Source organism: Brachyistius frenatus, unplaced genomic scaffold (genome assembly GCF_029030835.1).
Source record: "Brachyistius frenatus isolate BFR_SWC_R1_liver_20210118 unplaced genomic scaffold, ASM2903083v1 Contig_172, whole genome shotgun sequence".
In the NCBI taxonomy this organism is placed as follows: Eukaryota; Metazoa; Chordata; class Actinopteri; family Embiotocidae; genus Brachyistius; species Brachyistius frenatus.
Genome location: NW_027210771.1, coordinates 299,534 through 307,029, shown reverse-complemented (window position 1 = coordinate 307,029; position 7,496 = coordinate 299,534). Strand labels below are relative to the sequence as shown.

Here is a 7,496-nt window from a genome sequence, read left to right as displayed (position 1 = left end):
ATATAATAAAAGACTTGATAACGGTGCATCATGTGTCCAGTCTGGAAAAAGAAGTAACTTCAATGGGTGTGTATGAAAAGTGCAATATAAATGCAATACATTATTATCCTGATTATTATTATTATTATCATCATTATTTACCCTTTAAAGAGGGTGAATTCTGAATATTTATAAGAATTCTTAAAGTTGTCACTGGAAATGAAAAAGTGGGCGACACGAATAAAACTGCATTCAGTTTGAGGTACATGAAGTAGCTCAGATGAGCTGAGCAGCGTGATGTGTTCAAATGATCACAGTCTTCTGGATTTTACAGCATAAAAACATGTATTTTAATGAACTTTTATTTCTTTCCATGGAGCTCCGTATAAACAATGGAACATGTTTTTAAAATGTGTGATGGTCACAGTGACTCCCACTGCAACAACTCGGAGGTCTCTGAGGAAACACAGCGCTAGAAAAAAACAGCCCGTTTCCACCTCCCATCAACGCGTGTGCTGGTGAGATCGGATCAGAAGTTCAGGTGGAAACACACTCGGGACGCACTGAGACCCGATCAGAGGCAGTCTGAGACACGTGTGTCCACATTTGTTCAGCGGTGGAAACACAAGGCGTCCTGAGGACACACTGGAAAACGCCAACTCAGCTGAGTTAGGTCTGAATAAGGAGCAAAAATAAAAAGCAGCTCGTGTTCGTTCCGACCTGTTTCCATTACAGCAGCATGTTTTTTCCTCCATTTAGTCTTTCACGTAAAGATCTCTGTCTGCTCCTCTTTTATTTATTTTTTGTAAACAGAATAAAATCTCCTGCTGAAGTTTTACTGCAAACTTTCATTATAAAGCAGATTTTTAGTGATCTAAAACCTGCTGCTACATCAGGCTTGTTTCACCAAAACCTCTTCTGGGTTCAGTTTTTTTCTTTTAGTTTAGTTCTGGACCTCCAGAAAACTTTAGCTAACAACACCGAGATAACTGATGGACACATTTTATTCACTTTGTATTTGATGAGAAGTTGAATGGGAGTCTATGGAGCCGGAGGCAAGAGCAGGAAGTGTGATCCGATCTCAGGTGTCACTCAGGACACATGAAATGTCAGGTGGGAACTGAAAGCTGGACACTTGTGATCCGATCTCACAGGAGACACGTTGATGGAAGGTGGAAACAGCCTCAAACACTCATTACATCTCAGATCTTTTATAAACACCTCATCAGCTGTTGACCTGTGTTTTATGACATTCACAATGCAGCTTGTTGTACAGTTTACATCACAGGTTCCATTTTACAGCTGATTTACATGTCGAGTTTGTACAGTTTGTATATTTATCATTTGAATTTGTTTTATCTTTTGTTATATTTGGAGTTTGTCTTGTCTCACATGGACAAAGTAAGTGTGTCCTCGTTTCCTCGCAGCTTCCCTTGTTCATTGACGATGAGTGGAGAAATATTCAAGAAGTTGTTTCTGTACGTCTGATGGAGACGGTTTAGGGTGATATATGACATCATGATCATATTATGAAAAAGAGGACTGGTCCTGTTTGAGAGGCATAACATGAAATCATTTTAAATGTGATGTACAGTATTAGATTTTTTTTTAAAACATGTCTTTAGTTTCTGCTGCACAGTTTGAGTTATTTCTTTATTTTGATGTACAAAATGCAGATTTTTTTTTTCTTGTTAATGTATAATAAACATGTAATAAAGTGAAACGGGCTCTGAAGCGTCTTACTTTGATTATCAGGTTGGTGGTGGGCTGGAGTCAGTCTGTCACAGCAACCTGGTATCACGGCAAAGTTTCCTGTAGTGGAGGAAAATGATGTGTGATTAACAGGAAAATTAAACTTAACAGCTGGTTGGAAAACAAACTATAACTTAAGAACGATGTTGTCACCTCCTGGATTTGAACCTCCATCTGTGATTAAATCCACCAAGCCACCGAAAATTGTCTTTTGTACTCAGTCTCAACACCTCTGTTTGGGGACTGTGGTCACATGATCCGTCGTCACGTTACATTTATGAGTTTCACGCTTTCAAATCGTGTAACTTTCACGGCGAGACGGCCCAAAGCGTGTCTATTTCCCGCTTTGCTGTGATACTGGGTTACAAACAGACAAACACACTCAGAGCTTTCAGTTCAACTGCAATTTGTACTGAGAGAGGAAAGAGCTGCTGAAGAAGTTTCATCTTCATCCTGCAGCAGTGAGCAGGCTCTATCTGCAGAGAACAGAAATGTCAAAGTCTACAAAAACATTAGAGGAGCAATCTGTAAGATGTTCCATTCAAAAACGTTCAAGAAAGAACGTGAAGAAACGGCAGCGGTGACGTCATGTCAGAGACATCTACTGATGTTAGCATGCTAACCAGCTAGCCCCGGCTGTCCATGCCTGTGATACCACTTTGTACCTCTCGATGGAGCCGTGAGTCACATCCATGTTTGAAGGAAGCAGGAAATTCTAGTTTCTCGTTGTTTCTGTTTCAGCAAAAAGCTGCATTCAAACATGAGAAGCTGTGAGTAGTTTTCATACAAGAATGTGTGACATGAGTCCGGGGCCTGGGGAAGTGGCTCAGAGAACGGTGCCTGGGAGAGGCTTAATTGGCCGCAGCTGAAATTGATCTCTGATTGTCCCTCTCTGGCTGGATAAAAGGGAGTGGCAGGACACCAGACGAGAGAGAGGACATGGAGTAGCAGGTTGGCTACGAGACAGGGAATGACACAGAAATTGTGGATGTATATATTGTAGTGATGGTGAGATGAAGCCTCATGAGGCATCGAACCACTTCAGCCAACTGGTTCTAGAAAGGGTTCATTACTCGAAGCTTCATGTGCACACGAAACCACCTACTGGCCAAGTGTATAATGACAGGCAGCTGTATCTGAACCACATAATGTGATGCATTGAATGTTTGTGTCTGTTATGGCTGTTGGGAATGACTGAATTACAAAAATGTATGACCAAATAATTTCTGTACATAAATTATCACATATGTGCATAATAAAATATTTTTTGAATGTATTCTGTGTGTGTAAATTTTCCCAAAATGGTCGTATCATATGATATGGCAGGTTGTGTAATCATGTTTTTCTGTCACTTTAGGAACATGTCATGGGCTTAAGCAGGCAGAGGACAGTGGAAGTGCTTGTGGAACTAGGAAGAGGGGACTGAATATGCTTGTGTAACTTGGACAATGATGTACAGGACAGGGGACATTTTATTCATTTTTATTCAGAAATAACAGTTTCTCAACAGTTTTTGGTTTTGTGGATGTCCACATGTCAGAAGTAAGGCTAACAGCAGCCACCTTTTCCACTTTAGCCTTCTCCTTCTCCTTAGCTGACTCATACTTGGCCTCCACCATGGCCTTCAGAGCCTCAAGGAAAACATATATAGTGCTGAACTGTGAGACACAATAAAGTACTCATTTGTTTCATGCATGCACCCATACATACCTGCCTTGTAGGGAGGACATAATTAGGATCCAGTTTGGACACAAATGCCCTGAATCCAACATCATCCACAATACTGAAGGGCTGTGTGTCCTTCACTATCATGGAGACGAGGGCTTCATCCAGCTCTGGTTTTCTGGTGGCTGGTTAAAAGAGAATAAATACAGTGTCTGTTACCTGTCTTTATTTGCACAATAAACAAAAGTGAACAGGGAAAAATTGTGATGGTGCATTTGTAATATTGTAATGACTTACCTTGGCTGGGTGAAGCTCCAGTTTCCTCCTTATTCTCATGCAAGGCACGGTAACGCCTCAGCATGGATGAGGTGTTGTTATTGTACCCCAACTCCTTGGAGCACAATAAACACCTCACCTTTGAATAAAATAAGAAACTGTGAAAAATACAGTTCTTGATAAGCAAACCTAATGTGTCTGAAATAGAGTTAGATTTACCTTATTAGGAGTTATTAAATCAAAGTGTTCCCACAGGGGAAATCCTCCTCTTCCTAGCTGGCTCCATCTTATCACCTCCTTCTCTCCTCACTCTCCTACATCTCCAAACTATCTCTCTCTCTCTCTCTCTAACTTCTCCAAACTATCTCTCTCTCTCTAACTTCTCCAAACTATCTCTCTCTCTCTCTCTCTAACTTCTCCAAACTACTAACTATCTCTCTCTCTCTCTCTCTCTCTCTCTCTCTCTCTCTCTCTCTCTCTCTCTAACTTCTCCAAACTATCTCTCTCTCTCTCTCTCTCTCTCTCTCTCTAACTCTCCAAACTATCTCTCTCTCTCTCTCTAAATCTCCAAACTATCTCTCTCTCTCTCTCTCTCTCTCTAAACTCTCTAAACTCTCCAAACTATCCAAACTCTCAACTGACCTCAACTCTCCACCAACAACCCACATTTTGAATGGAGCCTGAGAGGTTTATATTGCCATCAAACCTCCCGGCAACACCTGAACCACTTCCCGAAGCAGTCACGTGGTACAGCCGGCAGCGAGGCTTCGGACGTCATCATTTTTGGCTCCTCCCCTAAATGAAGCAAGCCTCGACACGCGCTTCGAGGAAACGCCCCCTCCGTTACGCGACACACGCTTCGAAGCGTCGGCACATCTCGTAACATCACTAATATATTGTATGTTGGTGGTGTAATAAAACACCTTGGAGACCAGACTTCAGCTGACTATTGTCACTCGTGCTGTGAGAACCCACCCGTGATAAGAAGATGCATGCCACAAAGACCTTCCCTGAAAGAGACGTTGTCTGGATGGCAGCATAATTTGCTCCAAAACCAAAATGCTTCCTTCCAGATGTTCAATCTACCCATGCCATGTGCACTAATGCATCCCTGTACCATCACAGATGCTGGCTTTTTAACTGAGCACTGATAACAAGCTGGATGGTCCCTCTCCTCTTTAACCTGGAGGATGCAGCGTCCATGATTTCCAAACAGAATCTCAGATTGTGATCCATCAAACCTCAGGACAGTTTTCCACTTCACCTCAGTCCATCTTCAATGATCTCGGTCCAGAGAAGGCGGCGGTGTTTCTGGTCATGTTTCTATCTGGTTTCTTCTTTGGAGAGTTTTAACCTGCATTTGTGGACGCAGCGATGAACTGTGTTCACAGACGATGGTTTTCAGAAGTGTTCCTGAGCCCATGCAGTGATTTCCACTCCAGAATAGTGTGTTTTTAATGCAGTGCTGCCTGAGGGCCGAAGATCACCACCATCCAATAATAGTTTCCATCCTTGTCCCTTGTGTTCAGAGATTTCTCCAGACTCTCTGAATCTTTTAATGATATTATGAACCGTAGATGATGAAATCCACTAATTCTTTGTAGTTTTACATTGAGGAACATTATTCTTAGATTGTTGAACTATTTTCTCACTCAGTCTTTCACAGAGTGGTGAACCTCTCCTCATCCTCACTGCTGAGAGAATCTGCCTCTCTGAAATCATCATTTTATACCCAATCATGGTACTGATCTGTTGCCATGGTAACCTAATTAGTTGTCAGATGTTCCGCCAGGTGTTTTTTGTTGTTGTGTTTTTGCTTTACACAACTTTTCCAGTCTTCTTCAACTTTTTTGAAACAAAAATGAGAATATATTTGTCATAAAACAACAACAACAAAAAAAATTAAAAAAAAAAAAATCAGTTTTAACATTTGATATGTTGTCTTTGGTCTATTAAATATGGGTTCATGTGATTGGCAGCATCTGAACTTTTTTGTAAATCGGGGTTGTACATGCGTAGCATACCTTCAGTACGATCATAGATGTGCTGCCCGACCTTGTCAGAAATCAAACGTTGTGAACAGTAATGCTGCCGTGCAGAAGAAGGCTGTCCGTCATCGAGAGGGAGAAACACGAAGAACTGCACATATTCTCATAACCTCTCCATGGAGATGAAATAGTGTCAGTGGGTTGGTTGTTCACAAAGATTTATCACAAAAACAATAGAAGCTCCTCCCACACAGTGGAAACGTTTCAGAAAGTTTCAGTAATATTCCCAATCTGATGTCGGAAAGTTTCTGACGCTATCCGACCATCTAACATGCAGTTCAGAAAAATCATAAATCCACCTTTAATCAAGTGGGAATATCTGATTCTAATGATATAAATAAAATCAGGATTTACAGGGTGATAACAGTAAAGATGAAAACGGGCTGCGTAGCTCCATAAAACAGAGTCAGAGTCCTTTTAATCAACGTTAGATTCGTATGAAATATCTGTGATATATTTTAAGCAGAATACTAGTCACCGCCTGTACAGACACACGTAGCAGCAACTAGACCTGTACAGCAGTCTGAAGCAGGGAGGACATACATGGACCTCCAGATGTCCCGGTGGAGACGGACCCACACAGGTTCTGATGGTGGAAATATCAGAACAACAAATCAGCCAATCAGAGAGTGACACCGGACCAGCAGCAGGAAGTCACTGCATCCTGAACGTCTGCACACACGGAGAAACGTTTCAAATAATTTCATGGACATCAGTCTGCTGGAGGCTGGAGGACAGTGGGACACAGCACAGAGGTCAAAAAGAAAAGCAGTCGGTATGAGCCTACCAGAGACACATGAACCACATGGTGGCGCTACAGCACCACACTGCCATTACAATGTTCGCTAACTACAGCAGATGAGCTACCAGTGATAATGCAAGCTGATCGTAGAGGATGACATCATCCATCAGCTGTTCGACGTCTGTCCTCCTTCAGGACAAACTGGGCTTCAGTTCTACACTTGATACGGATCTAAACTGAGCACAACGGTGGCGCTGACGACAGGTGACAAGTGACAGGTGACAGGTGACAGGTGACAGGTGACGGAGCTGTACAAAGAGCTGTTGGCATCCAAACATCCTGAAGCGAGGCTGGCTTCATGGGACCTGTCCTGGTGCAGAGAAACAACACAACATACTGAAATTAAGACAACTCTTAATGAGTCCAGGTGAGTCCAGGTGTCCGAGGAGGAGGTCCTCACCATCCATCTGTTCACCGGACACACACTCCTGGTTGTCACGGGTTAGCAGCAGAACTGACGGTACTGTGGAGGGCTGAGGGGAGTGGGGGGGGGGGGGTGTGTGTGTGTGTGTGTGTGTGTGTGTGTGTGTGTGTGACCACATGACCAGCTGGATCAGGACCTCCTGAGGCAGTTAATGTTACATCATCTCTGATACGCATCAGCAACCATCAACCATCAGTGATGTCATCAACCATCAGTGATGTCATCATCCATCAGTGATGTCATCGTTGGTTTGTGAACGTTATGAATCCTCCAGTTCAGATTCTGTCCGTCACCATCTTGTTAGTTCGGAGCGGTTTGGAGCAGGAAGTGACCATATTTGGACGAGCTGGGGGAGGAGCCAGCGGTGGATCTGACCGATCTGATTGGAAACCTGATGATATTACGTCCCGCCCACCGATAGCTTTAACCTGACTGCACCACAGGCCTGTCAATCAAACAGACACGCCCCCCAAAACAGGTCTTCTTGAATCTTCTTTTCTAATGAATGAGGGATTATTTTCAGATGGACCTCCAGAAAACTAAGAAGAAG

General features: G+C 42.8%; 1 long non-coding RNA gene across 1 annotated transcript; it reads right to left on the bottom strand.

Annotated features, from left to right (window-relative positions):
• Window positions 1-277: 277 nt before the first annotated feature.
• Window positions 278-2,721, bottom strand: LOC138632042 (uncharacterized). The gene is made up of 3 exons (XR_011311789.1): window positions 1,885-2,721; window positions 1,723-1,791; window positions 278-1,527 (listed from the first exon to the last, which is right to left on the bottom strand). It is a non-coding gene; the product is annotated as an uncharacterized lncRNA (long non-coding RNA).
• Window positions 2,722-7,496: the final 4,775 nt, after the last annotated feature.